The sequence below is a fragment of the Glycine max genome, chromosome 2 (genome assembly GCF_000004515.6).
Source record: "Glycine max cultivar Williams 82 chromosome 2, Glycine_max_v4.0, whole genome shotgun sequence".
Classification (NCBI taxonomy): Eukaryota; Viridiplantae; Streptophyta; class Magnoliopsida; order Fabales; family Fabaceae; genus Glycine; species Glycine max.
In genome coordinates this window covers 28,572,589-28,593,517 of record NC_016089.4, presented here as the reverse complement: position 1 = coordinate 28,593,517, position 20,929 = coordinate 28,572,589, and positions in this window count along the sequence as shown.

Sequence of the window (20,929 nt, the reverse complement as noted above, 5' to 3'; positions counted from 1 at the left end):
TTTTAAATCTAATGGATTATCTAATTGATATTTTATGGATCAAAATCAGTTCAACATATTTTTTGTATGTATAGTTTTTAATTTATCATAAAGTTCTAGAATAGTTTCTTTTCTTTATATATATATATATATATATATATATATATAAATTTTATGACTTATTTTTTAAAAATTTGTTTATTTTAAAATTATCTTAAAAAATCAATAAAATAAAAAATCATTTCTTTAAACAATATATTTTAAAATTGTGACAGTTGGTGTGCTTGTTGTTGTTAGTTGTTTCTTCATGATATCTTTTAGTTCTAGCTGTAAGTGCTGCTTTTGAGGACTGATCTTCTAGAAACTATTTCTCGTGGTTGCCTTTGGTGACCGTAGTACTTACGCAACAATCTTCTTTGTTTATAATTGCTTTGTTCTCATAAAGACTCGATTATCTCTGCAAGCTTATGCTTTTGAACACTTGTAGGTCTTTTTCTTGATCTTGTTGCTTCTTGTGTGTGTGCTTTTGAATAGTGAAGACATTATTTGTGTCTCATTCTCTGTTCAGTTTTGTATTTTCTGATTATACTTAGGTCATATCTTGCTTTTGAAGATCTACCTCTTGGCCAGAGATTCATTCTTACCATGCTTTTGATCATACACAATTATTTTGTTAGAACTGTGATTTTTGGGTCATGTACATTATACAGTAGTGAATTATGTATCATAGTGTGATTGGTTTAGTGGAAAGTTTCCTTTGGAGGGTATAATTTGACTAAATTTTCCCCTTAATTTTAAACTTTTTATACAACGATTGATATTAAAGGGCTGTTTAAGCGTATGAATTATGATATAAGAAAAGAATATATGCCCTTTTTATGCATGTTTGTGAAAGGATTGTTTTGAAGTATTGGCAGCGTTATTGACCTTGGTGTTGTTAATATCTATATGTGTATGTGAAAACCTTGTTTTAGGTGTGAATAGTAAGTTTTAGAGTGTTTAGACTTAAGTGGATGGACCTTGAGTCATGAGAAAAGGGTAGGTGAATTTAGTGAAATATGGGTGTGAAGAAAAGGAAGTGAGAGTCATAAATCCCTTACAAATCCTTGTAAATATGAATCAAGCTCTAGACACTCTTATTTTGCTCTCTTCTTCCTCTCCAAGGAAAACCCTTCAGCTTGGTTTTGATTCTCCTTGCTCAAGGGACCTTTAGTTGTGTTTCATTTGGGTTTTGACCTGATTTCAGTGGTAAGAGATCCTCCTTTTTTCCTTCTCATCCTCCATTTTCGTTTTCTTCCACGAGCACTTTTAGAAGCTTCATAAAAGTGTTCATTTTCAAGATTTTGATGTGTTTTCTATTGGTTTTTGGGGGGTGTGGATGGTTTAGAGCTGCTTGTAAGTGGGAACAAGCTTCCATGTTGGACTCTCCTTCTTCTTAAAGTTAGATCCTTGGTTTGTAGAGGTAAATGAAGCTTTACTTTGATTGAATGCTTTATTTGAGTGGTTGATGCTTGAAATGTTGTTTTTGGGTGTGAAGTAATATGTATGTATGGTATATGATGTGTAATTTGAATTGGGTTTGATTTAGAAGCCATTTAAGGTCTTAGTCAAGAAATTCGACTAGAGAAGTTTACACTTAAAATAAGAGTGATTTTCGCTTCAGTTAAAATGTCTAGAAAGAAATGTGATTGTTGGATTTCAAACTTAAGCGTACATGAAACTAGGCTTAAACATGGCCAGGTTTAAGGGTAAGTAAAACTAGGCTTAAGCGTGGCAAGACTTAAGTGTAAATAAAATAGGCTTAAGCGTGACCAGGTTTAAGTGCATTTTTACCCTGGCTTAGGTGCCAAAACCATAGAATAAGAAATTGAGCTTTAGAATCCACGCTTAAGTGTCAGAACCAATTGTAACTTAAATAATATGGTTTCTAAATGAATCTCTATCATATTCCTTCCTATTGTATGATCTCTAATAGAATGAATGAAGTCGACTTATCATTATTATCATGTAATTAACTTGTTTTATGAACTAATATAAGATGATTTATATTATGTTTGAGTAAATTAATGTACGAGCATGAAGATTGATAAATATTAATTGCTGAAGTGATGATATATGTATATGTCTTGCTTGTTGGGTATGATATACTCTTAATTGTGTAATTGAGTTAGATTCTTGTTATTTTCCTATAATCTACATTCATATGGTGATGGTGTTTGAGTATGGAAACTTAAATTAATGTATGGACATGAAGATTGATAAATATTAATTGCAGAAGTGATTATATATGTATATGTCTTGCTTATTGTGGTATGATATACTCTTAATTGTGTAATTGAGTTAGATTCTTGTTATTTTCCTATAATTTACATTCATATGGTGATGGTGTTTGAGTATAGGAACTTAGATTGTGAAAAGTCTCAAGGTGTTAATGAACTAGGTAAGAGTTCATGATTAGTGAGATATGAATGAGGAATTGAATCTATATGAATATTGTTTGATGAGATGAATGTGTTGATAATGAAATATGACATATGATTGTTGTGAATGATAATCTTATTTCGAGATCCATCCATATGTGTGAAAAAAGTTGATTAAATTCTTTGGGAAGATTTTGTGTTGTTGGAAAATGATATACTTGGGAGGGTGACTTCCATGCTAGAACTCCGCCTCACTAAAGCGACTCGGGGGGGGGGGGGGGGGGGGGTCTCTCCTAGTGGGGTGTCTTCTTGAGTACAACCACTACGTTTTAACTTTGAATGACATGTTGGAATGTTGAGAACTAGTTCCCAGAATGATTTGTGATCCTTTTAGTGTCTATGGGATATATTATTATTGATGGTGAAACTAGAATATTTAAGACAAACCATGAGTGAGATGGTGGGTATGGATGTGTCGTACCTCAAACCTCAAGAAATCTAAGTTTAGTTGTTGTTTCTGAGTAGACACATAAGTTGAGAGTGTTAGGAAGACCTTCGTCTTAGCATTGGAGGTTGTCGTAGTGGGTAATGCCAAATGGACCTATACAATAGATGGGTGGAAAAATCTTTGAAAAGGCTAAGGTTAATGCATACCTTACCGAGTCACTATCCATGCTCATCTATTTTTGATAAAATCACACTTCCTCTGGATGGTTAATTTAAGTCTCCCCGATTGGTCAGATCATAGAGTTCGACTATGTTAAGGAATGTGCTTGGATTAATCGCCCAAAAGGTGAAATCTCTATAGAGTTGAGTTTGTCTTTAATGTAGATGATTGGTGGAATAGTGATGATGATAATGTTTGATGGTTGAATCATGGTGATGATGATTGATAATGATGACAGTGATGTATGATAATCGAACTTCTATGTGATAGGTTGATGAACTGTTGATTTTATATGATGCTCTATTATCTGAACCTTAAAATTTATGCAGTATGTATGATATTCAAATATTGTGTTCTATATATATGATGCTGATTGATTATGCTTTAATTGATAAGTTGTATATTTTTTAGTACGTTTATTTTTGGTAAGCTTATGGTTATGGCTAAAAATAGGCAATATTTTAGTGGGTAAATTAACACCTCGAATAGAAAAAGAATCTTTGTATTCCCCTGAAGATTGATTATTATGAGCTATACTTGGAATTCAGGTATCCACTTCAAAGGAAACTTGTATAAAACTACCTACAGATAGTAGAGGTAGAGTTATTGATGTGAGATGGATCCAAAAAAAGGGAATTATAGTTATAATCTAGAAACCATTCATATATATATATATATATTACAAAAACGTGAAATTAAAGTAGGAGATAAAGTAGCCGGTAGACATGGAAATAAAGGTATCATTTCAAAATTTTTCCTAGATAGGATATGCCTTATTTGCAAGATGGAAGACCCATTGATATGGTCTTCAATCCACTAGGGATACCTTCACGAATGAATGTAGGACAAATATTTGAATGCTCGCTCGTGTTAACAGCATGTATGCTAGAAAGACATTATTGAATAACACCTTTTGATGGGAGATATGATCAAGTTTTGAGAAAACTAATGTTTTCTGAATTATATGAAGGCAGTAAACAAACATTTAATCCATGGATATTTGAACACGAGTATCCAGGACAAAGAAAAATATTTGATGGAAGAACAAAGAATTCTTTTAAATAACCTGCTATAATAGGAAAACCTTATATTTTAAAAGTAACTCATCAAGTTAATGATAAAATACATGGACCTTCCAGTGAACATTATGCAATTGTTACACAATAACCACTTAGAGGAAGGGTCAAGCAGGGAGGACAACAGGTAGGCAAGTGTGGTTCGTGATGATTGCGTATCTGGTGTACATGGGGAACAAATGACTAGGAGGTGACCCATGCTTCTCATAGACTTCATGGACATGCATAGCTAAACGTAGAAGATGTGATTTCCATTTTTGTTTTCTCTTTATAATTATGTATAGCGTTGATCGACTCAAAATCTAGGAAGTTTATATTTATAGAGTTGTGATGTATATATGCATGTTCTGAGGAGTTTTGAGTTATTCTGATGTCGTATAAGTTTATTTGATGATGAAGTGCCATAAGACACATGGTATTTTTAGTTATGTGTGTGTATCATGTGGTGTTTTATCATGATATTTTACATTTTAACTTTTGAACCTTTAAAACGTAAAAAATTTAAAAGTACTTTCATAATAAAATTAAAAGAAGAGTTTTAAAGAGTTAAAATGAAATTCTCTACAAGTTAGTTCTTATTTTCATATAACGATAGTATATTGTTAGAACTAAGGTAGGCTTAATATATTGTATCACCAAGTTAACTTGGTCTTGTTTCAAATATATGTTGATTAGATTAGGTTGGAATTCAAAAAAAATATATCCTAACAAAATTTCGAACTAATTAAGGACATACATCCGTCCCATGAATATTCCAATTGAACTTGGAGAAGATAAGGTTAAAACTTTATGTTCTCCTCTCATATAAATACAATGTAATTACAAATACTACTATCACACTAAGACAGCTTACTCGAAACACAAATTAAAGTAAAGAACTGCACGAAGACGATAATTGAGTGCGCTGCAATTTTTGACAAAGACTCGTGAGTATCCCATGCAATATTTTAACTAACTACTAATTATATCCTCAAGTTCCCCATAGAGATTTAATCACTGTATTGAGGGAGAGATTATTTAATCTTTTTATTACTATTACTTTTAGTTACTTTTTTTAGGGAGAGATTTTATCATTTCAAAGTATTTAATACAAAATTATATATTCACAAGTTCCAATCTAATACGTAATTTATTACAGCAATAAAGTATTGAGTACAAACTAAATTATTCTAACTCGCACCTCGAATCCATCTGCAGGTGGGTTGATTGTGCTTAATTAATTCCAAACAATACATCAAATTTTAGCTGGAAAGAGATACAGTATTATAATAGCACACATGTTGAGTACAAATGTATAATCATTATCCATATGTTTTTAAAAGCAGAAGGTTTTCTTGAACAATACATATAGATGCCTCTCTCTTTAGTCTATATCATTCAAACGATACAATAACCAACGAATTGATGGCAACTTATATTCTCATACAATCAATGTATGTAAATTCTTTTTGAAGCCTTTGGAACATCGAGTAATATGCTTGCATGTGCATAGCGGTTATTTGTCAACATTTCATAACCCTCTTCCATCTCTACATTGATAATAAGTTGCTCCAAGACACAACCACCTTTGATCAGATAAAAGCGCACATTCATTCTATTAATATTGCGCGCTCGCTCGGAAATAATCCTTCACCTCAACCACCTTCTTAGGCATTCAAAAGTTGTGTATTGTTCCTTACAGAATTTCCTAAAGTTGAAACGATAGGGCTTAACACAATCCTGAAATATACATATATAAAACATATATCAACACATGTCCCATTCAAGCTTTAATATGCATATATAACCATTGAGAAAGCGTGGTATATATTAAATCAAAGGTAACTAATTGACTCACTCGATAGATTTTTCCTTGGCCTAAGTCCAACGTGAGCTTCCCCAAGCAAACATAACTCCTAAGAAGTAACATGAATCCGAACAATTTTTGGTTATGCAAATTAGTTTTCACGATCAAGTGTCTCACTTTCATATCATGTTGGGATACCATGTTTGATATGCATTGGTTCTTCTCCAGTAGGCCTTTTTTTTCATGCATTTAAAAATGAAAATAAATATATTTTTTTAAAAAATAATCAAATTCTTTCTAACCATACAAAAGAAGAAAATAGTAATTATATTTATACATTTAGTCTCTCTTTCACAAGGTTTTTAAAACTGGACCGGTCGCTGAACCGGTGAAGACACTACTGGTTCAAGGTTCAATGGTTCAACCATAATTAAATTGTGGTTGAATCGGTTTCTATAAACTAATATTTTTTTTAAAAAAAATTTAATATAATACACTAAGTAATATTATAAAAAACCTGATATTCATAAATTTAAAAAATTAGAAATTAAACTTCACTTAAAACTTAAAAGTGCTATAATAAGTCATAATTCATAAGTCATAACATATAACAAAACTAAGTTTTATATGAAACCAAATCCAATACATAATATTTAAGTTCAACATTACCAAATAAAATCCATTCGCAACTACAAGCCTAAAAAAAACAATTACAACATTAGCATCACACTCACACATGTTTGGAATAACATTAACATCTTTATCGGATGAACCATCACTTTCGACTTGAAACTTCATATTGTCAAGATTTTATCACCTATTAAATAAAAAATAAATACAAAATCAGGATTTTAACTCCAAAAAAATATTTAATAAAAGAAAAGTGTTCAATAAAACTAAGCAAGTAAAACATTAACCTTCATTATTTGTTGATGATACACCAACTGGAATTGCATTCTCAAGATACAAAGCATTCTCAAGTTCATCAATATCAAGCTCAAGAGGTGTTTCTTCGCCCATTATCCAAAAATCAATTTGGACAATGGATTCAAAGTCAATAAGATCACAACATGTCTTCTTGTAGTGGTTCCTATAATCAAACATCTCAATATAAAAACAAAAATCAATTATACTTTAAAGAAAGTAATAAAGAACACGCTTCGAATTTTGTTTTGACTTTTGACATAAAAAATGTTTATACCTATTCTTCAAACAAAAACTATAAGTAGCATAAACTAGATCATTTAATCTTTGATGTTTTAGTCTATTTCTTCTCACGATATGGATGAATTCAAAGACACTCCAATATTTCTCTCACATCCAGTTGAAGAAGAAGTTTAATTGATTGAGGATACAAACAACAAACTTTTTCAAAATTGGAGCACTACTTCCGAATAAGGGTCTTTCATCTTAGGGGGAATTTTTCTAAGGACCACATCAAAGCACTCCTCATTGAGACCCATAGTGCCAAAATTTGTCAATTTTTTATTGTTTGATAAAATTTCTTTTAAATGCTTGGCATAAGATGCCATTTGTGAAATAACCTCAATGAAAGGGAGATTGATGTGCACTTTACTCATAACCTTAAGAAATTTCTTAAATTGCACATCCCACCGATTTATTCTTAACTCTGAGGAAAAGGTAGATTTACTTGAGGAGATGTTAGTATCTCCTTCTTTGCATCCCCTTCCTTCTTTGGCATTAGCTTCCCATCAGTAGGAACCTCAACATCCTTGGGTGCTTGTTCCTTTTCAGTAAGGATGTCATTTACAACTTTTGGGAAATAACCTTCCTTCTCCTCGGAGTCCTCTTGAATCCTCTTGCTTTTATTCATCACAGCATTGACATCCTCTTTCTTAGGTTTTGGTTTAGGTTGTGAAGGGAGATTGCCTAGTTGTCTTTGTGACAAGAGGGATTGTATGTTGATCAATTGAGACTCCACCAACTTCATTCTTTGATCATTCTAGGCCATATATTGAAGCATGGTCTCTTGAAGAGTGGCTTGTCTCTCATCTTGTCCTGGCCTCTGATTTGCATGGGTTAAGGGTTATACATCCCTTGATTATGCCTGAAGCCTTGTCCTTGATTGAACTTTTTGGGGTACTGATTGTAAGAATTGTTTTCACCCCTAACAAAGTTAATCTCATCTATGGTTGCAACTAGCTTGTCATCAACAATGCATTCTCATGTCCCATGCATAATCCCACATCTATCCCAGGTTGGAAATGAAGGTGTAATGATGGGGACTTGGGCTTGAGATCTCATGAGTGTCTCAATCTTCAGTGTTAGAGCTTGCATCTGTTTTTCCAATTCAGTTTGGTTATCATCTTTCTCTACTGGGTTGATGTCTCTCTTCATAATTCTCATATCCCTTGAGTTGTTATAGGGTTTGGAGTACATATCTTCAATGATCTTAATAATGACATCAACAAGGGTTTTAAGATGAGGTTACCCCTACAAGCAGCATCTTAACTTGTCATGTTGTGTGAGGACACTCCACCATAGAAAATGTGAGCTAGCCTCTATGGGGAGAAGCCATGATGTGGACAACTTTTGATCATCTCTAGCAATCTCTCCCACACTTCAAGTAGACTCTCTTGCTCTCTACACAAAATTCCCAATGTCCCTAATGTACTGATCTATCTTCAAGGGAGAGAAATACCTCTTTAAGAAGGCACCTGTGCACTGGTTCCATGTAGTGATGCTAGTATCAGGTAGTGAGCACAACTATTCCCATGCCTTCCCATTAATTAAGAGAGAAAGGAAAGTCATAGAATCTAATGTGCTCTACTGGTACACGATTCTATCTCACCATGTGGGTCAACTTGTTGAACTTCCTCAGGTGTTGCACAGGATCTTCATGGGCATCACCATTGAATAGGTTGTTCTCCATCATTTGTAGGAACCTATGCTTGAAGTCAAAAGTGACTCATTCTAGAAGCTTGAGCAGTAAGATAGGATTGATGTCCCCACAGGTATAGGTGAAGTAATCCATAAGGGTATGAGCTTGAAGTTGTGAATGAGCTTGTCAATATCAAGTTCATATTGCAGTGGTGGATTTTGGGACCTGGTTTGAATGCAATACAAAAAAAGAAGAGACAATCAAATGCAACAATAAATAAAATAATAAAAATAAATAGTAGAAAATTAAATAAAAAAATTAAAGAATTTTTATAAAAAAAATGCTTGGTTTAACAAAATTAAACTAGTTGGGAATTTCACAACTAGTCTCTGACAATGACGCCAAAAACTTAATGCCTAAAATATGTTAAGCTTGCACAAGGGCAAGTGTACCTTTCCCAATAGTAACAATGGACCCGAAAGTCTGAATATCAAGCCCAAAAGACTAGTTGTATTCCCAATTAGTCAAGTTTATTAAACTAATATTAGAGATGATTAAAAAGAGGATTTAAATATTTTTATGATTTTGGTTTATATAAGGAAAAAAATAAATAGATGTAAAGAGATGTTTTGAGTGATAATAAGAATGAGCAAGGGTTATGACTCACTTGTACCATTTTTTTCCCAATCTCCATCCTAATAAAATTCCTTTCCTAGTTTGGTAGGAACAATGATCACGATCCATTCTAGTTGTGTTGTCCATGTTCTTCAACTCTCAAAAGCCCTCAAGGTTCTCTCAAATTCCTAAAAGATAAGAATAAAACTGAAGAATCCATACCTTTATACAAAGATAGAGACCTATATATATATATATCTTCCAAAAGATAATTGCATGAAAAGGCGCACTATAGCCATAGTGAATCTACCATGGCTGTGGTTGGAAGTGACGCTGAAACCTTGGGCCATTATGGATTGACTATGACCCTCTTGGTTGACCATGAACTTCATGAGTTGACCACAACCCTTACCATGGCCGTTGTCAAATCTTGACATTGTTTTGGAGGACTGTTATCACTATATTCTGGTTGTGTTGATCACCATGGTTGTGGTCAATGTATCACGATTTTGATAAAGTATAGAGTCTTCAAATCTTTATAAAGTTTTTCAATTTCCAACTCTTTCACTCAATTGAGTGGCTATGCTTCTGTAATGCAAAACTAGAGTTCAAACATGAGTTCTACTGAGAAAATGCATGCAAAATGGCAAAAAAACTCATACAAAATACTACTTATAAAGGGGTTTATCATGTATGGATCAATCCAACTTTGGGACATTATGTAATTAATTTGTAAAAGAGGTTATTCCTAATAGAGAGGTGATGTGATCCCTAACAAGATAATTTAGAAAAATAAAAGGTTTTACACATTTCCATCCAAGGTAGTAATGAAGTGAGATAGAGCGAATGTCAAGGCCACCTTCATCAAGTGGGCAAAAAATTTATTCCAATTCACAGTGACCAGCTTCCTAACAACAATGTCTATACTCCATAGGGAATTTCTAACCCAATCTTCATTCTCCTTGAGGAGGGATTTAGGCCAAGCATAAACCTAAAAAGAGTACCAAAAGCATGCTAGCAAATCACAAATTTAATCAATTAGGCACATCCCATAATAGAAATGAGAGAGCCTTTCCAAGATAAGAGCTTAAGCTTAATGCAATCAGCAATTGGCCTAAGGTGAGAAGAGCAAGGCTTCCCTTCAAAGATTGGGATTCCCAAGTAAGGAAAAGGAATAGATCTCATCGGAAAGCTCAATTGGGATTTTATAGCAATCACCTTGCGGTTGGAAAGAGAACCATCAAAGAATTGACAATTTTCAAGGTTGATTATTTGGCCAGATGCATCCCCATATAGTCTTAAAAGGTTCATCAAAGAATCCAAACCCTTCTTAGTTCCCCTGCTAAAAATTATAATGTCATCTACATAAAGAATATGAGAAGGAGTAGCAAATTTCTGGGGACTAGCCATTGGCAAGATATTTTGTCCTTCCACTAGAGAACTGAGAACATATACCATAATGATTTAAAGAACTGAGATACAAAAGATTCCTTATTTGTCAGCAATGGGAAGTTTGATGTATGCTTAAGTTTGTACAAGACCCGACATGGCTTTTGTTGTAAGAGTTATGGGCAAATACTTGAGTGATCCTGGACTACAACACTGGAAGGTAGCAAAACACATGATGAGTTTACTTGAAGAGAACAAAAGGGTAAATGCTCACTTCTCAAAAGTCTAAGAATTTAGAGATTATCAGGTACTCAGACTTTTAATTTGAAGGATTTCAAGACAGCAAACGTTCCACATCTAGATACATACATGTGTGTGTGTGTGTTGGTTGGAGGATCTATCTCTTGGAAGTTTGCTAAACAGATTCACGTAACTTATTCAACCATGGTTGTGGAGTTTGTTCCTTGTTTTGAGGCATCCGACCATGGGATATGGTTGCAAAACTTTGTCACTAATGTGCATGTAGTTGATGGCATTGAAAGATCATTGAAGATTTATTGTGATAACAACTCATCAGATTAGTACTCCAACAACAATATTAGTACAACCAAGTCAAAATTTATTGACATCAAGTTTCTAATTGTTAAGGAAAGAGTTCAGAATATGAAGATTTTCATAAAGCATATAGGGATTGACTCCAGGCTAGCTTACCCACTTACTAAAGGTTTGGTACCAAAAGTTTTTTATGAGCACACTACTCATATGAGTGTGATTCCTTATAGTACCTTAGTTTAGTGGGAGTCTCATTTATATTCTATATCTTATGTTGTTCCAGATATTTGTATTGTTTGGATTTTCTGCAAAAATAAAGTTGAAGTTCATTATTCTATTCTGAGCTTGTTTTGTGTGCAATATTTATGTTGCATTTGGATTGATCTCTAAAGAATATAGTTTGGACTAATTGAAAATGTACATGATTAAGATCACATTGCATATAATTTCCATGTCACTTATCCATATTTGATATATGTCATCAAGTATTAGTGACAGTGGTGATCATTAGGGCTTAGTCACGTTAGGTTGTGATGAAAATTGCAATGGCTCCTTGTTGCTATATGAGATAGACCAGATTTTTTAAGGGGAGTCTAAAAGTAAATAGCATACAATTGTGCATCTAAAGAATTTTGTGGTATAAATGTCTTAGGTTAATATGAAGCCCAAGTGAGAGATTGTTAGACATTTTATAATTCCTAATTAATTAATATGGGTTACATATTATATCATTACATTTATATTTGTTATTTACATTTAGATGGACTAAAAATAAATTATCTAATTTAGTCAGCCCATTAGACTGCCAATAGAAAATTGATATGGGCTTAATGAGCAGGAACCGATTTGACCTTGAGAATCCGAGGGTAGATTGCGTTAGTGGTGCCTTTGGCATGCCCCCTCTACTGTTCAATGAAAATTGTGAGATCGATGATGATAGGTTTCAAATTGCACTTGAGTTTCAATAAGAGGAGTTTGTAAATTTGGACAATTTCGTTGGTGGATGGTGGAAGTGGTGACTCGGAGTTTGCTGACATGCTGCTGAAGAAGAGCCTTGAAGCAACAAATGAGAATCAATGGTAGAGGCTTCACGATCTCATTGTGCATGGGTTTGGAAGCAAACACCGTAAGTCTAAGGTTTTCAAGAGGGAGAATCACATTTTGAGAGAACATAAATTAATACCGTTTTGAGAATCATGTCTTTGATTTCTATTGATTTCAAAGACGATTTTTAAAAAACTGTCATGGAACACTTGATATTTATGATGATTTTATAAAAATCATCTTTGAACACTTGATTTCTATAATAGTTTTTATAAAACCGTTGTTAAAAGATTCAATTATTTACAAAATCGTCTAAGATCCAATGCTATTCAATATCAATTTTTTAGTAGTGAAATTTTGACTTGATTGTACTCCTATTGTTGTTGAAGTATTGAGTTGTTGAGTTATTATCATAATAAATCCTTAATGGTCTTTCAATGCCATCAACCATACATAAACTAGTGACAAAGTTTTGCACCATATCCCATGGTTGGCGATAAACCACTTTTTGAGTGATATTTTGTGTGAGTTTTATGTCATTTACATGCATTTTCTTAGAAGAACTCATGTTTAGGCACTAGTTTTGTATTGCAGATGTATAACCACTCAATTGAGTGAAAGAGTTGAAAATCATTTGATTTTATGAAGATCTGAAGTCTCTATTCGACAAATGGCCTCAGTTATCTTAAGAAGGGGGATTAAATTAAGATAACAAGAACTATTCCCCAATTTAAAATTTCGCTCTCTCTTTTTAGATTAACAATGCACCCTTAACATGAATTACTCAAAAGACAATTCAGAATAAACTTCTTTAAAGGCAAAAGATAAATAATAATAAATAAAAGAAGTTTAAGGGAAGAGAGAAATGCAAACTTGATTTATACTGGTTCGGTCACTTCCCGTGCCTACGTCCAGTCCTCAAGCAACCCACTTGAGATTTTCCACTCTCTTTGTAAAATCCTTTACAAAGTCTGAATCACACAGGGACAACCCTTCCCTTGTGTTCAGGAATCCTTTACAACAAGAGACCCTCGGTCTCTTAACCCCTTTTCAGAAGTAAAAAGAAAAGAAGAAGAAATCTCTCTTGAAAGAGACAGATTGTACAATGAAGATCAATCACAATTCCTTATTTGAATATGCAAGTGTTTGACCAAGGAATTCTTTGAGAGGATAAGACATTTCAATTTAGAAAAACTCTCTTAATCTTTTGAGAGGATAAAACTTTTTGGGCAATAAAAAACTCTCTCTTGATTCATGTTTCCAAGTCACATATAAATAGACCTTTGATGGCCATTCATAAACCATTTGAATAGATGTGACTCTTGAAAGTTATTTTCTGAAAATCTCCTCTGGTAATCGATTACAATAATTGTGTAATTGATTACAGGCTTTAATATTTGAATTAAAACGTTTATTAACTGCTGGTAATCGATTACCAATATGGTGTAATCGATTACACAGTCTAAAATTTGAATTCAAATATTTAGTAGCTATTGTAAACCATTTTTGGCCACTGGTAATCGATTACATCCTCTGGTAATCGATTACCAGAGAGTAAATCTCTTGAAAAACACTTTTTAACTCAAATTACTTGGCCAAACCTTTGCTAAATCAATTAGGAATTCCCTTCTAAAAATACTAGTGATCATCTTGATGTTGTGGCTTGTATTCTTGAATCATTTGCATCAAATCGTCATGATCATCATCAAAACATCAAAGTCATTTGCTTCTACAATCTCCCCCTTTTTGATGATGACAATATAAGTCCCCTGAAATCAAGATTCAAGCAAACAATGTATATATATATATATATATATATATATATATATATATATATATATATATATATAAAATTTGCGTTTACTCCCCCTATGTTTTGGAATTGATGATCACTTGATTTCTAACTTTTATCACTTGATTTCTAAGCTTTTTGATCATCATCAAAACATCAAAGATCTTCTACAATCTCCCCCTTTTTGATGATGACAATCCCTGAAATCAAGACAAGCTATATACAATATGATAGCACGTTCACACAACCCTTACTCCACCTATCTTTTGGCATGTATGCCTAATTTTACTTAATTCTAATTGATTTCTAACCCAAGCTCTCTCAAGTTCTCTCCCCCTTTGGCAACATAAAAAAGAACTAAGCAATACAAACAAAATCCAAACATAGCCAAACATGAAACCAAAATAAATCCACACATTGTTATAACCAACCAAAGCAAAGTCCTGAAATATAATAATAGTGCAATAGTACGATAACTAGAGCAACAAAAAGCCAAATACACGGCGATAAAACAAAGTACTGAGAATACTTAATTACTAATAAGACTCAGTCATAATAATAATAACAATTAATCTAAGAGGATGATGGAGGCGGTGGTGGTGGATCAAAGCAACTACGGATGAAGGAGACATCTTCTTCAACTTGTGTGAGGCGAATATCCATGCCGGCAAAGCGTGTATCCAATGAGTCGAAACGTTCACCAACATAAGAACGAAGACCTCGTAATTCGGTAAGGACTTCATTCAGGAGTGCTGAATCTTCACGCTGAGGAGGAGGTGAAGGAGTACGCTCATCTTGAGGAGGGAGTGCGTCTTTTTTCAGCCATTGACCATTCCGATCCTTACGGTAACCAAAGGAAGTCACAGCACCAGCACCAATAGCAAAGGAACGCTTGACTTGAACAAATGGCTCATCATCAAGCAGAATTTGAAAATGATGCAAAAACAGAGTAATCAAATGTGGATAAGGAGGAGGTGCATTGGCCCGTAATGCCTTATGCATTCGGTACCGAACCAAATGGGCCCAGTCGATCTGACGACCGGTAAGAAAAGCCCACATAAGAATCAAATCCTCCTCAGAGGCTTGTGCTAAATTTGAAGACCGAGGAAGCAAAATCCTAACAATGATATAGTGCATGATGCGATTATCAAATGTTAATGACCCGGCCAACAATCTACCGGTAATTTCAGCTTGATCATTACAGACCATGCGACGAGCATCATGACTCGAATAATCGAATTTCCAGTCATCAACAATGGTGCCCTCAAAAGGTGCACCTTGACTGGGTAAATGAGTCAAAGAAAAGAATAGTGACTGATCAATGACCATAGAAATACCATGCACCTCAGAAACAATAATGCCATCCTGAATTTTTAAATTGCAGTAGAAGACCTTTACAAGTTCAGGATAATATGGAAATTTTAATGACATGAAATCAACAAGACCAGAATTTTGAAACACTTGATAGCAATCAAACGTTTCATCATTAAAGAATTCTACGTCTAGGTACTTAGGGTCTAAGATTATTCTAGAAGAAAACTGAGAAAGGTACCGTAGACGCTGATCATCAGATGAAAACAATGTTGATGATCTTGGAGATGACAAAGAAGGATGAATAGGTGCTGTGGGTGCTTCAGATGGTCCGTGGCGGCGATGGGCAGTAGCAGCGGCGGTGGAGGATGATCCCTTTCTCTTCTTCGATGGCTCTGCCATTTGATGATTTTTTAGTAGATTTTAATCGATGGAAGTGAAAGAGGAGTGAAAAAGAGGAAGATTGGGCTTTACGGGACGTGATTTGGTGAAGAATTGAGTGAGATACGAAGGTTGGAAGATTTAGGTATGGAGGACGCGTGAGGGAAAGCCTTGGCTGCGCAGCAACTCTGATTTCGTGAGTATTTATAGACGAGGACGAGTTGTAATCGATTACAAGGCTTGGTAATCGATTACAAGAGTAATAAGCCTTCTGGTAATCGATTACAGGATGTTGTAATCGATTACAGGCTGCCTGTTCTTGTGTAATCGATTACACTAGATGGTAATCGATTACCAGAGCATAAACTAGACTAGTTCCTCTAAAATAACCTATGTTTATGCTAAATATATCTAACACTATCAATCATCATCACTAATATGTATTTAATTCATTCAAACAAGTATTAATCAAACAATTAACACACACCAATAAAATATAATCAAATACTTACAATTAAACACAATCAAACAAAAGCAATCATCAAAACATAATCAAAGACAATAAAAAAACTTTACCTATCCAAATCACTAAGGTCTAAAAGGCCTAATTCTCTTCTTATTGAAAAGAATATATCCTTTGGGAGAGGTTTTGTAAAGATATCAGCAAGCTGATTCTTTGTATCAACAAACTCTAGCAAACAATCTCCCTTTAGAACATGGTCTCTTAGAAAATGGTGCCTAATTTCTTTATGTTTCATTCTAGAATGTTGTATAGGGTTTTTGGATAGATTTATGGCACTAGTATTATGACACCTAATAGGTATGCGATCAAGAAGGATACCATAGTCAGATAATTGATGCTTCATCCATAAAATCTGTGCACAACAACTGCCGGCAGAGATATATTCCGCTTCAGCAGTGGATAAAGCAACATTGTTTTGTTTCTTACTATGCCATGTTTATCTAATTTATTTCTAAAAACCCATTTTGTTCCTATGACAGGATAATTTTCAGGTTTTTCTACATAACTATAAAATAAAAAAATATTAATGAAAATCAAATATTTAAGGAGTAAACAAGCATCAAAAACTCATTCAAAAGTTAACAAAAATCATCAAAGTAATCAATCAAAGATCATCAAAGTAATCAATCAAAGACAAGTGACCTGTTGGTATCATTTGATATTACTTGTTGGGCTTATTGATCAAGTGGCCTTTGTTTGTTGAATAAACTTTGATGTATGCCATGTGTTTGGAGAAATTGTTATCAATGTATCGCTTTTGCTCTTCTCCGTTTTCATAGTCTTTCATCATGATACCCAGATTTATGATTTTATTTTTCTGAATCACTTGAAGAATTTTTTTTTTATTTTCTTCCCAAGTGATCTATGCTTTCTTTTCTTTCTTTTCTTTGAGATTCCTCTTGTCGAATTTTTCAATTCTTCTTTCAAAGACAAGATAATCGGATCTCATGTGCCAAGGTTGATTACTTTCATAGCATGATGGGGCTAAGGAGGAGTCTTCTTCTTTCTTCTTTATATTGATGTTTGATTTTCTTTTATTTCTTTTGTTTCTCAGAAATTTATTGAACCTTTTCACAAAGAGTCTGAAATCATCATCTTCTTCTTCTGTTTCAGTCAAGTCCTCTTTGTCACTTTCTTCTTGAATAAAAGATGATGAGGCTCTGAATGCTATTCTTTTTCTCTTTATATCATTCTCTTCATGTTGATGGAGTCTCATAAGTTCCATTTCATGTTCTTGAAGTTTTCCAAAGAGAGTGGCAAGAGACATATTAGTGGGATCTCTTGATTCTGCAATTGCTGTTACTTTTGGTTGCCATTGCCTGCTTAAACATCTCAACACTTTGCTAATAAGATCTTCATTAGGAAATATTTTTCCCAATGATGCAAGATGATTAACTATATGAGTAAATCTCTTTTGCATATCTTCTATGGTCTCATATTGAAACATTTTGAACAGTTCATATTCATGTGTGAGAGTGTTTATTCTAGATCTCTTGACACCAGTTGTGCCTTCATAGGTTACTTGCAATGTATCCCACATTTCTTTTGCATTTTTACAATTTGAGACTCTAAAAAATTCATCCATGCCTAATGCAGAAGTGATTATATTTTTGGCCTTTAAATTGTATTGAACCTTTCTTCTTTCATCATCATTCCATTCTTCTCTTGGTTTTTCTATAGTTGCATTTCCCACTACCTTTGTAGGAATAAAAGGACCAACTTCAATGGCTTCCCATATATTTAAATCTATGGCTTCAATAAGGATCTGCATTCGGGTTTTCCAATAGTGATAACCCTCACCATTGAACATAAGAGGCCTATTAATAGAATTTCCCTCAAGAAATGGAAAGTTGGATGAGGCCATATCTATTCTTGAAGTTTTTAAACTTTATACAAGAATCCCGCTCTGATACCACTTGTTGGACAAATGGCCTCAGTTATCTTAAGAAGGGGGGTTGAATTAAGATAACAAGAACTATTCCCCAATTTAAAATTTCGCTCTCTCTTTTTAGATTAACAATGCACCCTTAACATGAATTACTCAAAAGACAATTCAGAATAAACTTCTTTAAAGGCAAAAGATAAATAATAATAAATAAAAGAAGTTTAAGGGAAGAGAGAAATGCAAACTTGATTTATACTGGTTCGGTCACTTCCTGTGCCTACGTCCAGTCCTCAAGCAACCCACTTGAGATTTTCCACTCTCTTTGTAAAATCCTTTACAAAGTCTGAATCACACAGGGACAACCCTTCCCTTGTGTTCAGGAATCCTTTACAACAAGAGACCCTCGGTCTCTTAACCCCTTTTCAGAAGTAAAAAGAAAAGAAGAAGAAATCTCTCTTGAAAGAGACAGATTGTACAATGAAGATCAATCACAATTCCTTATTTGAATATGCAAGTGTTTAACCAAGGAATTCTTTGAGAGGATAAGACATTTCAATTTAGAAAAACTCTCTTAATCTTTTGAGAGGATAAAACTTTTTGGGCAATAAAAAACTCTCTCTTGATTCATGTTTCCAAGTCACATATAAATAGACCTTTGATGGCCATTCATAAACCATTTGAATAGATGTGACTCTTGAAAGTTATTTTCTAAAAATCTCCTCTGGTAATTGATTACAATAATTGTGTAATCGATTACAGGCTTTAATATTTGAATTAAAACGTTTATTAACTGCTGGTAATCGATTACCAATATGGTGTAATCGATTACACAGTCTAAAATTTGAATTCAAATATTTAGTAGCTGTTGTAAACCATTTTTGGCCACTGGTAATCGATTACACCCTCTGGTAATCGATTACCAGAGAGTAAATCTCTTGAAAAACACTTTTTAACTCAAATTACTTGGCCAAACCTTTGCTAAATCAATTAGGAATTCCCTTCTAAAAATACTAGTGATCATCTTGATGTTGTGGCTTGTATTCTTGAATCATTTGCATCAAATCATCATGATCATCATCAAAACATCAAAGTCATTTGCTTCTACAGTCTCTACATGTGATAATGATTGTGGTAAGCAACACAACCATGACAAAAGGATAATTGCCCTCCAGAACATTAATGCCAACCCTTTGACAACAATCTTAGTAAAGTCCATCACGACTGTAGTCAACTCATAAGGGCCGTAGTCAATCCATAACACTCCAAAGCTTCAGTGTCATGAATTTTTTACCACAGCTGTGGTGAATTTCATCATGGTCGTAGTGCGCCTTTTCTAATTGACACTTTTTATATTGTATCTTTAACACTTTTTATCTTTTCACAAATTTTGAGAGAATCTTGAGGGGTTTTGAGAGCTTTGAAGCGTGGTCAAACCCGTGAGGACGGATCATGATCATTATTCCTACCTTTTTGATGTCTATGTCTACTTGATATAGAATTATGGGTTGTGCTCTAATCATGAATGGCTAGTCACCCTATTCCGGGGTTATGATGTAACTATTCAATTGTATTCCTTTCCCTATTCTTAATGAAATTTCTCAATATTTTATGTTAATTAATTTTATTCCTTATTCTTATTGTTTATTTAGAAATTGATGAATCCTATGCTCAATCGAATGTATTATGGTGATCATCTGCGTATGTTGGGTAAACGTAGGTAGAGAATGTTTTACACCAAACTGCATGATGAAACTGTTTAGGTAATCTTCAATAGATTAGTTAATCTTTAATTGATCATCCATGGAATTGATTTTATCATTTGACTTAAATTGATATAACCATGATCATTGGGGTATGGATTTAAGGCAAGGAGCATCCTTCGACCTTGATTATGGACTTTGGGAATCGATAATTAACTGTGGAAGGAACTTCATTAGAACTGGGATTGGGAGAAATTTGGCACTAGTGAATCATAATCCCTAGCCGTTTTGGCTATCACTTAAATCTTTTCTACAATAGTTTATTTGTTTTCTTTTAAAAAAACAAAAACCTTAAAAATACTTAAATCTTCTATTGAATTATCTAAACTGTTTAGTTTAATAATTTTGACTATTTGGGAATACAATTGTTCTCTAGGGTTCGATAATCAAACTTTTAGTCCACTGTTACAACTACATAGGACACACTTGCCCTTATGCGAGCACTATTTTTATGCATCAGTTGGATGCCTCAAAACATGCAACAAACTTTACAACCATGGTTGAAGAAGTGATAAGAGTCTATTTAGCAGACTTTAAAGAGATGACTTCTCTAGCTACCATATATATGTATCCAGATGTGGAGCCTTTTTCATCTTGACATCCAACAAAATTAGAGTTTGAGTAACTAATAATCTCTAAATTATCACACTTCTGACAAGTGAAAATGTACCCTTTTGTTCTCTTCAAGTAACACATCACGTCCTTTGTTGCCTTCTAGTGCTGCATTCCAAGATCACTCAAGTATTTGCCTAGAACTCCTATGACAAATGCTATGTCGGGACGAGTACAAACTTAAGTGTATATCAAACTTCCTACATAGGGAATCTTTTGCATGACAGTTCTTTCAAGGTCATTATTAAGGCATTGCTTAAGATTGAATTTGTCTTCTTTCGCTATTGCGGTATCT